The sequence below is a fragment of the Bombyx mandarina genome, chromosome 04 (genome assembly GCF_030267445.1).
Source record: "Bombyx mandarina strain Sakado chromosome 04, ASM3026744v2".
Lineage (NCBI taxonomy): Eukaryota > Metazoa > Arthropoda > Insecta > Lepidoptera > Bombycidae > Bombyx > Bombyx mandarina.
The window spans coordinates 4,888,471-4,908,206 of record NC_143211.1 but is presented as its reverse complement, the minus strand read 5'-3'; the positions used below and the strand labels follow the sequence as shown (position 1 = coordinate 4,908,206).

Genomic DNA, 19,736 nt, shown 5'->3' with positions numbered 1-19,736 from the left:
GATCTTTTCAGTGGGTCGCGTTTCCGATCCCGTGGTAGTAGATTCTGGGAAGCACTGCTCTTGCTAGGGTCAGTGTTAGCAACTCTCCGGTTTGAGCCCCGTGAGCTCACCTACATATTAGGGCGAAGCTGAAATAGCCTCGCAAGGCTATTAGCATAGGTAAGAAAGGAAAAAAAAAGAAGCTTGCACCGGTGGGTATCACCATCCTGCCCATTTCTACAGCGAAGCCACCACTGGTTCCTCGTTTGAAGGGTGGGACAGCCATCGTACAATACTAATGATTCTTCGACATTACCTCTTAAGATGCGTGATGGTACTCACGTCGTTTGTGAGCTTCGATAACTATTTAGCGTCAGGTGGACCAAGAGACCGCTTACCGCTACGAGATTGTATAGTTTCCAGAAAACGCTTAATAATCAAATTATTGTTATTGTAAAACCAATCAAATTCTGTAAAGTGCTTTTGAGTATCGATTTGACGGAATAAATGTACTGTTTAGCGAATTTGTTGAAAATAGTCTTTTCAATCAATCAACATATATGTAGTTGACAGGATGTGTTGTTAGTTTATACAGGTCTATGTGTTACTGCAAATTCCTACTTCTACTTATGACTTACTGCGAAGCACGGGTATCGGGATGAAGTGGTTGTCGATTTTAATGATAAGAGCTTTGATCTAACGTCTTAAGGTAATTGGGGTTTTGTGCTCCCCCATAGACACAATTCAATGAGTTTCACCGAACACCGATCTGGTGGTAGATTCAGTGAAGCAGTGCTCTCACTAGGGTCAGTGTTAGCACTTTTTCAGATTGATAGCTAGGTAGGTAGCTCACCTACTGGTAGGTGAGCAGTTGAAATAGCTCCTTACCTTACTATTAGGTAGGGGAAAAAAGAGCTCCTTGAACTTCGCTGCGATTAGAATAGAAAAGAAAATAAATTACTATCTATGTAGCAAGTTTGGCTTAACAAACTAATTTTCTCCACACCAAGACTCAACTTATCTAGTATCTACAATCTGAGCGATTACCAAGTTAAAAAAGCTTAACCAGATTGAATTTAAACAAGATATTATACATAAGGTCCTTTTCTATTCTACAGGTATTAGTAATTTAATACCATAATAATCTTAGCACCAAGGGTTCGCCTTATCTATGCATCTACAACCTGAGCGCTTAGCAAGTTAAACAAGCTACAAGCTATTACCCGCTATCTACATATCTAAGTAGAACACGCGTTGATACCAATCTACATTGTGGGTAAATTTACGATTTAAAACATACATTTTTACGTTCGTGTCTTTTTTTTTGTCATGGCACTTTTGCGCAAATACAATGCGAAAACTGCTGTCAAATGATTAGTTGTATTCGCTTTCGTATTGTGTGCAGTCCGGTCGGTAGGGTTAAGAACAGGGTTATTAAATTACTATAATTCTGGTCGGATGACTTAAGGGCTGGGGTAGCGACCGTTGGTCAGTGGGAAGAAACAACCTTTGTTGGGTTGTTAAAGAAATATGCCCGCTAGTTAAATGTAATTTAAGACTTGTATTTTTTATCATTACTGTTTTTCGTTTCAAATTTCCATTCGAATTATCAACTGCTAGAGGTAAAAAGAGTAACTATATTTTTTTACGTTTAGTGTTTTGGTACAGCCTACTTAACCTAATAGGTGTATGACTCTAATAAAGAATAAAAAAAAAGTATTTTTTTATTTTATTTTTTTAATGCCTTTGTAGGCAGACGAGCATACGGCCCACCTGCTGGTAAGTGGTCACCGTCGCTCATGGACGTCGGCAATGCCAGGAGCAGAGCCAAGCCGCTGCCTACCATTAAAATTGGTTTTGGTATTACCATAGATTTTGATGGCGATAGTTCTTCATGCAGGCAACGTTAGACGAGTCCTGTGACGTGGCGAGTCTTGGGAGGAGCTTATGTCCAGCACTGGACGTCTGTGGTTTGAAACATAAATAGATAGTTAATTCATCATATTTAACAAGTCCATTCACTGAAGTTTATATTTTAAGCGAAACATTTAAATGGATCTACAAATATTTGTATTGTTTTTAGTAGTGTAGATCAATGAACAAGTTTAGAGCGAAGCCGATTTTGTAATGTAACACGTACTTAACACGTGTTCATGAACGAATTAATGAAAAAGGAATATTACCGTGTAATAAATTAGATTAGGCCGTAAAATTTCTCTATTGGTATAAATCATTTCGCTTCTGGTGGTAGGGCGTCAGGTCTGTATGAGAGTACTATCATACTGCTCATTTCTGCCAAGAAGCCGCTATGCGGTTCAATTCAAAGGGTAGTACAGTCGAAATACAATAGATTTGAGACTTGGACGTGTCATGATAGATGGAGGAATTCACGTTATGATGTACATAGATTCCTTAATCACTTAACACTAGCTGATAGCGTGCTCATTCGTCAAAGCAATAATAAAATAAAAATAAGAAATGAATTTAATGAAAAAGGAATAATTACTGTGTAATAAAAATGAAGCCGTAAAATTTCTGTTGGTATGCATAATTTAGCTTCTGGTGGCAGGACGTCAGGTATGTATGAGTTGTACTTACCATTATACTCATTTTTGCCAAGAAGCCTCAAAGGGTGGTACAGTTGAAATACAATAGTTTTTTAGACTTGGACCTGTCATAATAGGCGGAGGAACTCACGTTATGATGTACATAGATTCCTTAATCACTTAACACTAGATTAGCTGAGAGCGTGTTCATTCGTCAAAGCAATAAAAAAATAAAAATAAGAAACAGACCCAATGTTCGTATCTACCTATGTGGGTATACAATATGCACTGCCACTGTTAAAAAATTAACAATTCCAAAAAAGTGTTTAAATGTTGTTTAGATGATCTATTTGGGTTCGTTGAAATTACGATTTTGTAAGTCATAGCAAATTGTACGAAAACAGATCCAAACTAATCGGTTTTACACTTTCATATGGAACGAAGATCTTTTCTTTAGTACTTTTCATTACTAAAGAAAATAAGACAGTTAAAATGGCGATGGACAGAACATGTGACAAGAGAAAGCAGAATGAAATGGACTAAAATCATAACAGAATGGCAGCCACGTGATGGCAAAAGAAAAAGAGGTAGGCAAGCTAGAAGATGGACAGATGATATAAAGATGATTGGAGGGACAATCTAGTCCAGAAAAGCTACCAACAGAGAAGAATGGAAGCAGCTGGAAGAGGCCTATGTGTCAGAGGACACGCTGATCACTGAACCGGGAAACCCGATATATTAGATTTAAGTTAAAACAATTTGCTACTGTGTGTAAATATCATTGTTTAGTTATCAGCAATAAAGGCTAACAAAAAAAAAAAATGTAATGAATACTTTTACAGTTTTCTCGGTCAATCTTGTGACTACAAAAACTGCAAATTAAACCAGAGAATAAACTGTAAACACAATAAAGATTTTAGATTTAAAATATTCACATTTAGTTTCAAATTGCGAAGTTCAATTGTCACTAAATTTGTTTTTATCATTAAAACGATTTTAAGTGATGGACGGGGCAGGTTCGGAACGACCGACATATGAATGGACACGAACTGACACAAAATCATGTTTGATCGTCGTAAGTCATGATAGAGCTTCAAAGTTACACTAGTATTTTAAAGTACTATATTTTTTACTTCTTAGACGTTGAAGAAGCCCACGGCTCACCTGGTGTTAAGTTGTCCACAGAGCCAATAGACGTCAAGAATTTAAATTCATCCCAAAACTTTGAGATATGAATTCTAAGTCTAGATTTAATAGAATAAAGGTTGCTTCATCCATTAAATCGGAGCGCATTAGTGTTTGTTGACAGGAATAGGCAGGGTAGTGGTTTCCGTGCAGGCCCCCAAATCGAAATTCCAAATTTGTTGTATGGCTGCTGATCCACTTTTCAGACTTGATCCTGTAAGCTTTTTGCTGTAATAAATAAACAAGAATGTGATTACTTGATACATGACGGTTTTAGTTGCATTCATATTAGAACACGTTAAAGCTTCGCGACAGAAATAGGCAGGTCGAAATTTAAAAAAAAGCCGCATTATTTTATCTTTTGTATGCCACAGTCCTTAGGCGATTTTATCGCTCATAACCAACCAAGCGACGACGGTCTAAAAAACAAAGTTTTTTGCCAAAAATAAAAATTGCGTCAACATTACAAAACGGCATGTAGGGTGACCAACCGATAAACGACGGAGTTGCAAACTTTTTCAGCTAAGGCTTTGTGTTTACGTAATGGTATATCTACGACTTTCCCGATTTATTTTTTGCCCATTACAATGCCGCCCGCCCGTTATTTCGTTATTACGTTTACGTTTTGTAACGTTCGTAATTCGTTACAACGGACATTTCGTAATACTGACATTTGATTTTGTCAGATTTTATTTCACAGCTGATTGATTGCTCTAAATTATTTTTTGAGTTGCATTATGTTGATGGAATATTCAACCTCAAGGAAATTAGCGTTCGAAAAGAGAAAGTTTGAACGATAACAATAAAATTTGTCTAGTGTTTCGTGGCTAAAGGGAGCTTTATTGTACACACTTATACGAATAGTTTGCGGAATTTAATAGTCGATTAGTCGTGTATGTTAAAGCAGAGTTGACGTTGATACCAGCATTGGATTATTTTTTTCCTACCTATTCTAGTAACCTCGAGGGGTTGTTCTAGATTCGCCGAACTAGTAGGTGAGCTCACGGGGCTCAAACCTGACGTTGTTGCTAACACGAACCCTAGCAAGAGTCACGATTCTGATCCATCTACTCGGCCGCGCGTACCTAGAACGGCCCTCCAGCGAATGGATAGAGAAAAAAAGCTCTTTTCAGAATGAAGACAAAACTTACTGGCTTGAGTTTAGTATTAATAGAATAAAACCTATGCACATCAGTAATGCATACTCTACCATATCAAGGGATATGTGGTACGGCATATTGTGAGCTTGTACGGGGATGGAGCTTACCTGGTTCAGCGTGGTTGCGACCTCATGTCTCAAATAGAGTTCCGACATGTCGCATCTATGAACTTTGCTAAATATTATACTAACAGATCACCCTTGCTTCATTCGTCCGGCTGGGATAATAAAAAATATTTATAAATGCCTGTATTTTGAGAATTAATTATAATTAAGTAAGTCAAAGTTACTTAAGGAAGGCAAAGACGGGGGTAAATCTAATAAGTATGGCATACCGGTGCAGTCACTTACGTCACGCAATAAGGGCGGCGGGGTGCAGGAGACGGGGGGCGGTTCCCACGGTGTAGCGGAAAACGCAGGCAAGGGAGTTGCGGTCGAGTCTAGCCTTGTAATTAGAAGCCGAGAACGAGTGTGTTTGCCTTCATTAATTGCTTTAATGTGGCAAGAGTAAAACTTCAAATTTTTGTACTTTGTATTTGATATTAAAAAAAAATGTTTGTTTCTGTTTGTATTAGACAAAAAATCAGTGTTTATTAATTTAGTGTTTCGTCCTGTTGAATTCCGTACATTTTTAATGTTATAGACGGCAGAAGTGTTCTTTTTTATTTTTATTGCTTAGATGGGTGGACGAGCTCACAGCCCACCTGGTGTTAAGTGGTTACTCGAGCCCATAGACATCTACAACGTAAATGCGCCACCTACCTTGAGACATAAGTTCTAAAGTCTCAGTGTAGTTACAACGGCTGCCCCACCCTTCAAACCATCACTGCTTCACGGCAGAAATAGGCAGGGCGGTGGTACCTACCCGTTCGGATTCACAAGAGGTCCTACCACCAGTAAAAAAGTTCATAATCATGCTTTTAAACGGTTTCCGTGGCTCGCGTATAACGCAACGTGAATCTAATTCGAGACTTGAGGTTCACTTTTCAATTATATGACCTCTGTCCTAATCTTCGATTCGGAACTCATAACTCATAGTTTTGCGGTGGTATATTACTGCTGCTTACATCACTCAGTGCTACCATTAATCCCGCTAATTTAAAACAACACGTATTGGGATTTCATAACAAAATGTAATTTCTTAATTAAGGAAATCGTTTAAGGATCTTTAGAAAGTCGAAATCGAATCCATCCATCTAAAATATATTAAGAAAAGGTGGCATTGTCGCAGAATTAAGACCCCGGAACACTCTGATTTAGACGGACATCTTTAGATGACAAGCAAGCATTTCTAGATGTTACAAATACCTTACAGTATATTTAGCTTCATTAATAAAATGTTGTTTCTCCTTTTTTTTTGTCATTCCCACCGACAAATTTAAAATCAATCATGTAGAAACATTATCTTTATTTGGAACATAAGTTCATATCCAATAATACGCTAGAGTATGGTTTAAAGAAATGAAACCGTTCCGGATCGGTATAATAATAATTGGTGCAAAACAGATAGGACGTCCTGTGTCGAATTGAAGGCATAAAAACAAACATAGAATTTCGGCTACGACGATGGTACTGTAAGGCAAAATGGTGTCTAGTCCATCAGAATAAGATCTAGTTACACGTAACTGCAAAATTTAGTTTCGTACACCAATCTAGCAAGAATCCCTTATCCGCGTGACGGGTCAAAATCGCGATTTTATTTATAACATGTCGTATTATACCAGCTGGGTTTTGTCAAGAAGAAAAAAATAAGAAAATGAATCCTCACCGGGCCCCTCGACGTCTCCCTTCGGCTCTCAAAGGGCGGACCACCCTTCGAACGGGTTTCGCCATCATAAATCCCACGTTCGTTGTGAATAGATATTTTAAAATGCGTATAAAATTATTCAGGGCAGAAATAATTCGGTGCGCTATGGAATTTATGAGTGCCAGTTGCGAAATTCGTGCACGTGTTTTATTCCGTACGGTGAGCCGGTACAACTTTAACTGCTTGTTTTATGTATCGAAACACATTGTTTGATAGGATATATTTAAGTTGTATACGATTTTTGGTGTGTCACTTTTTGTCAAATAATTTCAATAGTTATGCTTTATGATATTACTGCCCCGGTCATCTTTAGGCGTGTCTACAGACAAAAACAAACACGCATATTGGTAGGTAGTTTAATATGGAATTGCAATAAGAAAACTGAACAAAGGAAATGTCTTTTTTTTTATTGCTTAGATGGGTGAACGAGCTCTCAGCCCACCTGGTGTTAAGTAGTTACTAGGGCCCATTGACATCTATAACGTAAATGCGCCACCCACCTTGAGATATAAGTTCTAAGGTCTCAAGCATAGTTACAACGGCTGCCCCATCCTTCAAAACGAAACGCATTACTGGTTCACGGCAGAAATAGGCAGGGTGGTGGTACCTACCCACGCGGACTCTCAAGAGGTCCTACCACCAGTCTAAAGCGAAAAAAATAATTTTCATATCTCAACGTTATTATAACCTTGACATGAAAACTGTCAAACAAAATTCAAACAACGAACGGAATGATTCACAAATATTGTATATCTGCTCCGCGAATCGACGAGCTATTGACATGGAGCTGAGCTAAAAAAGAACCAATTGTTGTACAACAAAAAGGGACAATAACAGACACGCCCACTCGCCTGGTGACCCAGAGAACTACAAACTACCTCTTAATTAACCAACAATGACTCAATAAAATGCTCTCAGATTCATCTTATGGTAATCACAGAGCAGTTACATAGACCAGCACAATGAACTGCCTGCTAGTACTGTTTATCTACAACGGTTTACAGTAATAGTCACAATACAATAATACTATATGGCTTTTTACAATGCCGCGTTTGAAAAGAATGCTGTGTACAGGTGAGTGAGTAAATGCTTTAATGGTGAGGTCGGTGACCCTGTCAAAATACTATTATCTAGATTTGTCAGTTATTGTTTTGCTCGTTGCTATTTTGAATTGTGTAATGCGCACTTGTATATTAATTTAGGTGATTCTTTGTTGTGTGTTCAATCAGCAAAATAGTATTTCTAAGCTGTATGTCAAGCGTTTTAATAAACACGTGCTCGATTGAGGACGATCCGATTGGCGTTTCATTAAATTTACGAAGTTAAGAAATACATCAACAAATCGTCCCCTTTTCATAATAGGTTGATACGTACTGTTATTATAATTTCGAATTCATGTAAGGAAAAAAAACATTTTGACTAAATCACAATAAACTAATAGAATCTACCTAAACGTCTGCTGTCAATGATTGTACAAAACTATAAAGTTCATTGACCGCTATTATAAAACGATGATACACTTGGATGTAGTCAGGTGAAATAAAAAATTTTGCATATCTATTCAATATTGTTACATTAATGTGTAAATTTGTTTCACTTTGTTATGTTACCGCGTGCGAGTCTATTGAACGAAAGTTTCATCTCATTCTGAACGCGTGATAAACACTATTAACATAAATATATTAATACGTGAAGCAAAAACTTTGTATCCCTTTTTACGAAAATTGCGCGGACGGAGGAGTATGAAATTTTCCACACTTATAGAGAATATAGAGAAGAAGTGCACAATGCTAATATTTTTTTAAAATAATGCATAAAAGATACATTAAATCAGTAAAGAAAACATTACACACACGCATGTATTTGACACACACACGCATGCATACTATTTGCTTAATGTCAATTTTTTCTTTGCAGTCTGTCAGTTATAGTCTGTCAAATTGAGAATAGATTAAATATTGTTTTCTCTTTATTAATATTTGTCTAAAGTGTAGTTTTGACGAAATCTGTGATTAAAGAATTATAATAGTCCTTGACAATAGAATCATAATAGTGTACAAACTTATAACTTCCATTAGTTATAGTCGAATTTCGACTACCAGGGGTCCACTAGTTAACATAAATTCATATATTTTGAATCCTTCGATTAAGTTTTTATGATTCATATATTGGTACAGTGATAGTGGTGCATGTCATTATTTCTTTAAGAATTTGTCGACGTGTGTCGATTCAGTTTTAGCATTCACTATTATATCAATAGATGATCGTATGTCACCTACTATTGTGACTGTGACAGTGTTGTATCTTTACACAGAAGGTAATTCAGAAGACAAAAGTTTTATCACAGTAAATTTAATTTGATAATGAAGCGTTTCGTGGCTTAATGGATAAATACATAATAATATGTCTGCTCTTATATATCAAACGATGCAACTATGTATTCATTTTTCTAAGCAAATATGTATGTATCATCTCTTCCCGGAGATTTTTAACGACGATGGAATAACATAGCTAAACCTGTAAAGTAAAAAAAAATGTGTGTAATTACTGGCATTGACTTTCTTACTTGAAGGGTTATACGTTATACTAGAGCAGTTGGGATTTCGAAGAATATAAGAATTTATTAACTAATGTTTGTTCAAAATTTACCTAGACGTCTATCAAAAAGAAATGTAAGTTTGTTTTTAAAAGACGAAGTTAAAAGAAACCGTCAAGGAAGTAATTAAATCATCTTGTCAGTAAATAACATATGTTATACTATCAATAAATACATTCAATGTTAATTAGCTACCAAAAACAGTGATCTATGAAGAATTAAACATCTTCTGCTTTAATAAGCGTTGACGGGCATTCTAGGCTGCAGCTTGAGACATGAAATTGGTGTCTTGGACACTTTGGAGTCCTTAATAAATCAGCGCGCGCTTTTTTTATCAGAGAAAAGCGTAGGGTGATATTATCAACCTTTAAGATTCTAAATTTGAAAATAACAAACAAAGTGTACCATATCAGTGTATTGCATGATACGAAAAGTAATAGTACACTAGCGCCCACTGGTTGTAGAGGAAACAGGGGTAAATCAATCACGGTGTTCACAGTAGACTAATTTATTTAAACGTCTTAAAAGTTTGAATAAAGAATTTCAAAGTAAAGAAATGAACCTCCAAGAATTAATTGAATTAAATAAACTAATGTGAAAATAATAGTTGAATCTGATTTTGTATTAATTAATGTTTTTAAACTACATATTTCATTGCAGTACATAAATATTATGTTACATACCATTTTGGTATTTTCTTTTTCATTTATTTCAACGAATGCAAACATGTTAACTGAATTTATTATAAATAGCGTTATTAGTATTGTTGATGTTCATAAACTTGATAAGTGATCAAGTGTCTTTTCTTCATTTTATTTATTAATACTTACAATTATTATTCAGTTTTTCTCAGTCATTAAATGGAGGAAAATTCGCATTTTTCCTACATTCGATGACTGAGAAAAACTGAACTTCGTATTAACTAAACTTCGCATTATGATTTTTTTGTTGATGGTGACCCCGCGGTTCAATTAGAAGTTTTTGATTAAAATCATCAAAACTAAGAATGCCGGTTCATTAAATCCTAAAACAGTATGGCAACTTATTTCCTAAACCAAATTAAATATCAACGAACATTTGCTGTCATCAAGGTAATAAGTTACGTTTTGTCCATTTTTTTAAATAATTGAACCAGGCTGACAGCGATGAATGACAAAGAAAGTGCTCTGAGGAGTTGTTTAAGATGATACCATCATCTCGTTTTTACCATCGCGCCACCGGAGAGTTTACCCATATTACCTAGAGCCACTGCGTTCATCCACAGTGCCCTTCCAGAGAACTTTTTTGCCACCTACCATCCGGCTTTGGAATGAGCTTCTCTCCACGGTGTTTTCCGAGCGCTATGACATATCCTTCTTCAAACGAGGCTTGTGGAGAGTACTTAACGGTAAGCAGCTGCTTGGCTCTGCCGCTGGCATTGCTGAAGTCCATGGGCGACGGTAACTACTCACCATCAGGTGGGCCGTATGCTCGTCTGACTACATGGGTAATAAAAAAAAAAGAATGAACCTATTTTGAAATTGTCTTTTCACGACATTTTTTTTTTTATTGCTTCGATGGTTGGACGAGCTCACAGCCCACCTGGTGTTAAGTGGTTACTGGAGCCCATAGACATCTAAAACGTAAATGCGTCACCTACCTTGAGATATAAGTTCTAAGGTCTCAAATATAGTTACAACGGCTGCCCCACCCTTCAAACCGAAACGCATTACTGCTTCACGGCAGAAATAGGCAGGGTGGTGGTACCTACCCGCGCGAACTCACAAGTCGTCCTAACACCAGTACAAATATTGTCAGAAATATTTAAATTGTATCAGAATTGAAGAATCTAAGTGTATGATTTGTTTTGGCCGTGTGTCCTCGCGTCGCGCTTCGCAGTGCGTGCAACCGCGTAGGCGCAGGAAGGCTCGTCTCATCTCGCGCAGGATGCGGCGCGCGCCACCGATACTCTGACCAGAGACCACATCGACTCGTGGTCATTTACACGTACTCTAGACACGTGTTACTCAGTTTCAACATGTTTCTTCATTGCGTTTATCGAATAACCCTAACAACGATTACAGTTGAATTTGAAATATTTTACTTTTTTTTATCGCTTAGATGGGTGGACGTAAATGCGCCACCCAACTTGAGATATAAGTTATCTATGCTGCTGACCCACCCTTCAAACCGAAACGCATTACTGCTTCACGGCAGAAATAGGCAGAGCGTTGGTACCTACCCGCGCGGACTCACAAGAGGTTCTACCACCAGCAATTACGCAAATTATAATTTTGCGGGTTTGATTTTTATTACACGATGCTATTCCTTCACCGTGGAAGTCAATCGTGAACATTTGATATGTACGTATTTCGTTAGAAAAATTGGTACCCGTCTACGGGATTCGAACACCGTTGCATCCCTAGATACGAATGCACCGGACGTCTTATCCTTTGAGCCACGAGGACTTAAAAAAGCTTTACTTACGAAAGCATTAGGTAGGTATTCCCGGCAAGCTAGCTAAATGAACTTTGTGACTATGTTAAAGTTATAGAAAAATGGCTTGTTTATTATTTGGATGTAACGATGAGAACTGAATATTTAAATACTCTTGAGTTTTTTTCACGATTGCTTTACATACAGTTTTTGCTTGGGGCTAATATTTTCTTTTAGCAAACAATTCAGTTTAATTTTGATTTAACTGTCAAATGATTCGCTAGAAAAATTTGACGACCGTAAACCTCACATCTCGTAGTTCTGTTGTTCCCTCAGGTATACTGCAGTGGTATTGTCTAGAGCCGGATGCGTCAAACGGGACAGGCTAATGTGCGCGTTTCCGACGCAGCCGTCACTCTGACGCGAGGTACGTACTCCGTTGAGGCAACTTTGACGCACGTCTGCAGTCATCTTTACACACACCGGACTGTTTCTTTTTTTTTTTAATTATTGCTTAGATGGTTGGTCGAGCTCACAGCCCACCTGGTGCTAAGTGATTACTGGAGCCCATAGACATCCACAACGTAAATGCGCCACCTACCTTGAGATATAAGTTCCAAGATCTCTGTATAGTTATAAAAGGAATGTATACAATACAAGGAATCAATAATGTTAATTCCTATAAAGTTTACGAAAATGGTTTTTTTTAAATGTCACGTTACTTTTTGACTATTAATTTACATTATGGTTTTAATACGCAGTTGGATCTCATGGGTTATTTGATCCAATCTAACAATCAAGTTCTAAGTGGTGCCAATTTCAAGATCGACTTTTGGCATAAGCTCGTGCCTATGCCATAAGTCGATCTTGAAATTGGCGAACCACGGACGGTAAAAAACGGTTTTTCCTACCTATTCGCTGGTAGCATATGAAGCTACACATAGCTACGCTGTGGAGTTTACGCTGCTCAACTTGAGAGAATTCGCTAACACTAACCCTAGCAAGAGCACGGCTGCGCAGAATCTATCACTGCATCGGAATCGCAACCAACCGAGAAGACCCGGCGAAAATCTCAGCGGGTTATAAAAATAGACTGGATAATATATTGAATACTTCTGCAGGCTCATACTTACGGCCTTAGCAATTTAAGAATTGAATGTTTTTGGCGCGCACTACAGGTGGGTGTAGTGCGCGCCAAACGTAGTGCGTACAAGGGTTATATCGTAATGAAGTAGGGTATTTTTGCATATTTCAATGGTGCCTGTGCAGACTTGTAACCAAGCTAAACAGAAAACAGTACAGGTAAGAGATATTGCACGTATAGTATTTGTGTAAGTATATTTATTAATTTCGTATTTAATGTATGTGAACTAAATTACATAACGCAAAATGACAGGTTTAGCAATGGACGCTTGTCGGTCGACTGAGTGTGCGGATGCTGCGCAGGCGCGCCGCCGGAAACGGAAGTCACGGGCGCGTTCGCTCGCTCATCTGAAACACGCCGGAACAGCCTGCTCACCGCTCTATGACACACTTGCGCGCGCACTGTTCAATAATTTCGGAATATGGACGATTACATCATTAAATCAAATCGTATCGTATAAAAAAACTAGCGCCCCGCCCTCGCTTCGCTTCGGAAACATTAAATTTTATTATTGGTAGACGAGTCCCGCGGGGCGAAGCTAGTCTAAAAAAAGTTACTCCTAAGTTACTCCTTATATCATCAGCTACCTATCAGTGAAAGTCTCGTGAAAATCGGTCCAGCGGTTCCAGAGATTAGTCGGAACAAACAGACAGATAGACAGACAGACAGACAGACAGACAAATATTGTAAAAAAAATTATTTTGGTTTATGTACCGTATATTTATTCACATGCATTGAGTAAAAAGCGGTTACATATTTCAATATTACAAACAGACACTCCAATTTTATTTATATGTATAGATAAATAAAACATGAACACTTCAAGTGAACTAGGAGAAATGAGAACTTGATTAACGTAACGAAAGCGATCAAAATTGTATTCGAATTCGTGTAACACTCGCAAAGGTAAAAAAAAGAAAATCTTTAACAGCCTTAGATATCTTCCTAATCGATCGATTTCAGATCCACAATGTTCCAGAAAGGAAGATATCGGCGAAGCTAAAACTGGAAATCAGATCTGATGATGATTTTTATGTCGACTCTGCTGTGGGCTAGCTTTATTTTTTAATTATTTATTTATTACACTTCATGTAAAATTGACATTGGCAGACTTAATGCCTAAGGCATGCTCTACCAGTCAACCAAAGGTAGTGCAGAAATAATAGTGGTAGGTGCAAAAATATTTATATTAAGTTTTAGATCACATGAAGAAGAAAAATCAATAGAGATTCAATAAATAACAGAGCGATTTAAAGTATCACAATAATGAAAAATAGTGTTAGGCAGCGGAGACAGCTAGGAACTTTCATTCCGTGCGCTAATGGAAAGTCGGCGTGACATTAGCGGGGCGTGACCCGACGCCGTGACCGGTCGCCGCTCCGTGAAATCCGTCAAATCGCCGTGCGCCCGCGCAAACGCACGCTCGTTTGCCCGTGCTTTACGGTCACTTGTAACAAGACATTTATAATTACCGACAAATCGATACGATAACTCGGCGGCGAGTCGTGTCGTCGCTGGAATCCGATTAGGAATATTAATCTGAATTCCTTGACACCAGAATTTAAGTTGCGGAATGAAATATCGAATTTACGTATAGAAATACCGTATGTGAGTATCTTTATTCCTTATTTATTTATTGCTCAAGTGGGCGGACGAGCTCACGACCCACCTGATATTAAGCTTAAATGCCGCCACCCACCTTGAGATATGAGTTCTAAGGCCTCAGTTTCAGGTATCCATAATTATTTACGTGTAGTCGTCTCAAGATACCGACTCTAAAGACACAGCCGAAGCTATTTCTGGCACTCCCGATTCACCACTCAGACGTAGTAATCCTTACACCATTGGTACTTAGCAACATTTACAGTAATGGAAAAAAATGCACATGTAGCATAGTGCTATTGCTTAAAACCTATATAACCAAAATTCTGGACAACATTAGGTTAACGGTCTTCAAATTATTAATATGAGCAAGATATTATTACATTTAGACAAACTCTAAAAAGTACATATTCTAATAAGCTGCATGCATTACACAACTTTTAAAGTTTGAAACATGTTTAAGGCAGCATTAAAAATGTGGTGTCTTTTTGGTTCTAGTAACACGATATGAGGCTTACAGTCGCAAAAAACTTTTTAAACCGTACATTAATACTTGAACAAAAAACAATATCGTGGAATGTAAATACCACTACGCGATGTGCATACGCTGCCGACGCGATGTGTAGTCTCGCACGTTCTTAATCGATTGAAGAATTAGAGATCGCAACACTATTCACCGTAAACTTTGGAAATTTACGTGGTTGTAATGTAAAATGGATTTCAAGTTAAGAGTAGAACATATTAAAGGTTTTTAATACTTGACAAATATAACAGTGGCATGGCTGCCAGCGCTTACATACAATTATAATGTCGAATTTGCAACGGTATTGGAACAATGGCTTTCCTGCTTAATGACACAATTAGACATGACCGTAGTACATACCCGTGTAGGTTTTACCACATACCGTCCAACCCAAAGGAAGGAAGGAACCTAGAAGAAAACATTGTGAAGATATTAGAACTACGCCCAGATATGGGAACGAAGTAGTGGAAATATCTAGAAGGAACTACGATCGCATATGGCTTTCGGTGATTGCGAGCAGTACACACCAGCAGAACAGACACCAGGTAAGTTCAAGACTTCATCCACAAACCAAGCCACTGTAGCAAAAAAAAGTGTAAGTCCGCGGCTTGCCTCTGTCCCTGGCATTGCTGAAGTCCATGGGCAAGGGTAACCACTCAACATCAGGTGGGCCGTATGCTCGTCTGCCTACAAGGGCATTAAAAAAAAAAGTCCCTCCAAGCAGCATGTGCCTCAATAATCGAGTCGAGAGCCCGAAGCCATAACTACTGTATGTTAGTCGTAGACATTATAGTCGTAGAAATTATATTTTAATGATGCTATACTATTTTTTTATTAATATGTATGTTTATATTTGGAATCAAGTAAGTATTATAAATGGCATTGACGGGCATAGCAAAGCTCATCACCTCTTGGTATGAGGTAAAAAAAATAGAATAGTGGTCTTAATTCTACTTATTAATATTCAAACTTAATCAAATTAAAGTGCATGCTTAATTAAAAGTCACCTGTTGAAGTCTAGAAAAACAAGATGATCTCGAACGATCAAAATTAATTCAAAATTAATTCTTGCTTCAGTTTTGCAAAGATTCATTCGACCCCCAATTTAATTTTAATGTATGTACGTAAATAATATTTTTGAAAAAACATTAATGTTTATTGCAAATAATATTATGAATTTTAAAAAAAATATCCTAAGATTCCAAGTCATACTATGGCAGAATAAATCAACGTAGCTACACGTAAATCATTACAATGTTTATTAAGTATTTTTATGTATTACATACTGAAGATCTATTATTAAATAAATTGTGGGTTGTATATGTTGGGCAGTAAGTACTGTTCCTGATATGACCGCATAAACTTTGGGTTTGATTACTCTAACAGTTCATTGCTTTTAATCCATTGATATAAAATAAATTAGTATCTGCGATTGCTCCGCGCAATTGGAAGCTTCTCTAACTTTTGTAATAGGGACAAAATACATATAATATTAGACACGGTTTTCAGTGGATACTGAGGCCCAAGGACAACGTGAATGTGGTCACTCACTATGAAATTGAGAAGTTTTTTTTTATGATTGAAGGATTACTGGTGGCCCGGAGGCCTTTTCAGTTTCACCAGGACAGGTGGACGAGCAAAGGCTCAGCCAGGAGGGGAATACTTGAGAAGTCTCAATTGTGCTGTGTACAGATTGTCTTACCCTTAATATCAGAGCGTATTTTTTCCTACCTATTCGCTGATAGCCTAAGGGACTATTCCAGTTACGCCCGGACGGGTAAGTGAGCTCACGAGCTCAGCCTGAGAGAATTTGCTAACACTAGCCCTAGCAAGAGCAGTGCTTCGCAGAATTTACTACCGGATTAACAGTGCGACCCACTGAGAAGATCCGGCGAGAAACTCAGTGGGCTGTATCTGTGGGTTAGTTCGCTCGTCGAACTCTTCGTCGTAATCGAAGAAGTCGATAGAGGAGCCAGAGCGTATATCAGCTTCGCGGCAGTAATTAGCAAAATCTTACTACCATTAACTATTTAAACGCGTGAGTAAACTTTTTGGAGCTTTTATTTATATTACTTGGAATAATTAGTGGCTTCAACATTAAAAGCCTTGATACGTGCACACTGAGCATCAAATCCGTTAGATAGCTCACACTTATTTATCGATGTTTCCTTAAGTTACAGAAGGAAATGTAATAATTTAATTAATACAAAAAAAAGCTTAGGAAAGCGGCGGCCCAAACGAATTGTCGACACGACCCACTATTGTGCGAAAGTTGACACGTTTTCGCCCGTCCTCAATCTTTTTAAGAGACTGCAGTAGAATTAGCTGCGCTTTAGCTGACAGATTTCTTGATTTATTTTTTTCTTACCAAAAAAACATCCGCAAAATTCGCCTGCAACAGGATTTTTTTATTACGTTCCTTATCTAGCTTTCCGAAAATTTAATCTCTGATCTGTTAAATAGTATTATTTTTGTGCAGTAAAACAATGGTGGGCTTCGATTTAAAGTAGAACAGTGGTTATGGTAGTGCAATTCAGATGCTGCATCGACCTTATGTGTCAAAAAATTGGAGGCATTTAGATTTTTTTCCCTACCAAATCGTTGGTGGTCTAAGGCTACTCTAACTACTCACACACCGTAGCATTTACATTATAGTATTACCACTTAACGTCAGGTAGCGAGTTTCTAGCTTCTTGATAATTTAACAAATAGTACAGTACTTTTTACACTTGTTGTATATTACAACGTGAATGCCACCACTCACCTTGAGACATGAGTTTGAGGTCTCAATTGAATTTTATAACGGTTGTTCCACCCTTGAAACATGACTGCTTCTTGTCAATGGCCAGAATTGCGGTACCCCCGTTGGCTGCAAATAATCAACAAAGAGACAGTGACCATTTTATTTGTGTAATATGTTTTGTGAGTAGTATCAGGTTTAGGTACATCCATATCCGGTCAGTCAGGCTAGTGCCAAAATACTAGTTAATAATAATAAAATATTATTTTTAAAACTTATTCCAAATTATTTGACATTATTTCCGCATTCAGATCAGAAATCAATTCGTCATGTTCTTACACTATTAATGTTATTAGGGTTTTAATTGAATATATCAATAGTTTAGTAACTACTATGTTTTTTCAGTAAAATCGGTAGGATCGTCATGAAAAAGCTTTTCTGTAATCCAAAAACGAGAATTGTCAGCTGTTAACTTAAGTAACATGAGATTTCATCAACTCAAAATTACAACAAGCGGATAAACCATCGAAGAATTCCAGTACTAACCGAAACCGTAAATAATAATCCACTAAAAATCAGATATAAAAACATGTAGGATAATTACTGGCGGGGAGCGGCCCCATAAGGGCTAACATAAAGTATTAGGTTCCACGCGAAGTACACATACACGGATAAATACGATACTTGACTGACTGTTTATGTCATGGAAGCGGGTTTGTGCAAGCATTCACAGATTTTGATGGGGTAGCGCTGTACAGTCACTCGCAAAAGCGTGTTCGAAGAGAAAATTCAAAGTACTTAAATACATTTTAAATGACAACAGACAATTTAAATGAAATATACCTACCTAAACGAAATTTTTAATTTATGGCAAACTTTTGAGAGGAATTATTGGAGACAGTTCCATGGTATTACTTTACTGCCGGAACGCCTGTCATCATAGGAGAGCGCATCTTAAATATCTGGGACCGCTACGTTTATAGAGCATTGTAACAATAGTCTTTCGAATCAAATCCTTTCCTGATGGCTATGATATGTTCTTCACCAAACGACATTTAAAATAATTCATCTTCTGTGCCACTAGAATTGCCACTGATCATGAACGACGGTAACCGAGTATCATGAATACAGATGGGCCTCATACTCACAGAGCAAGATTACTGGATGTATCTTTGGACAGTGCTTGGTAATGAAGATGGATTTGTGTTCTAAACATACAATGTGGTTAATTATAATTTTTTGATGTACATAGCTGAACTTTATTACATAAGTAGTTGTTTGTAGTTTGGAAGAAAGCAAGCCCTATGTTTCTTTCAGATTCTTCTCAGCGATGAAAGTGCATTTCTAATGGATGTCGGAAGAAAAGTCATGATAACTTAAAAGTACATGTAAAGTTCTAAAAATAGAATAAAAACGTTTTTTTTTGTTTTTCATTCTACTCGTCGTTTTCTAAGGGCTGCTGCCATCGTTTGAAATAAAAAGAAATAAAATGAGTAAAAAATGGAAAATATTTTTATAGAAATAATAAAAAGACCACGCAATTGTAAACATTAATTTAAATATGATTTTTAATCACTTTAAATATCTTAGTATTAAAAAGAGTATTGCATTATGAACTTTTAAAATCACTAGCCAAAAATGGTATCTAATAAATCACAGTGGGAATGTTATCAATTGTACAAGGGGTGGGGCTTGAGGGGTATTCCGCGGCAGGGGAGCGCACACCTGGCCGCCGCAGCTGCGCGCCCGAGCAAATCTCACGCGCAGCTTCCTCGCCGCGCATGCGTGAACACATACACACACACAGGCCAACGTAAAGCAGAGCTATGTATGTGTGCGTGCGGAATGTATGTAAGCAGATTTATGTGCCCGCTGTCGGTAGATCTAGTTGGCTTTCAGTTTTATTCGCGTAATTCGAACGAAGATGATTATTTGAAATCAAAGTTTTGTTTCTCGTTTCGTATCAAGTGTCTATCTGCAGATATAGACTTGGTAGATTAGGAATAGGATGAAGATACAAGGTATGAAAGGAAGAAGAAT

At 37.5% G+C, this 19,736-nt stretch overlaps 1 protein-coding gene across 2 annotated transcripts in view; it reads right to left on the bottom strand.

The window, feature by feature from the left end:
• Phb1 (prohibitin 1) overlaps positions 1-1,927 on the bottom strand; it is a 67,519-nt gene extending 65,592 nt beyond the window's left edge. Inside the window, exon 1 of one of the 2 annotated variants that reach the window (XM_089740211.1) lies at positions 1,847-1,927. The gene's annotated coding sequence lies outside the window, so the exon portion shown is untranslated. The remainder of the gene's footprint in view (positions 1-1,846) is intronic. The other variant, XM_089740213.1, reaches the window with a different exon arrangement.
• Between the last annotated feature and the right edge of the window lie 17,809 nt (positions 1,928-19,736).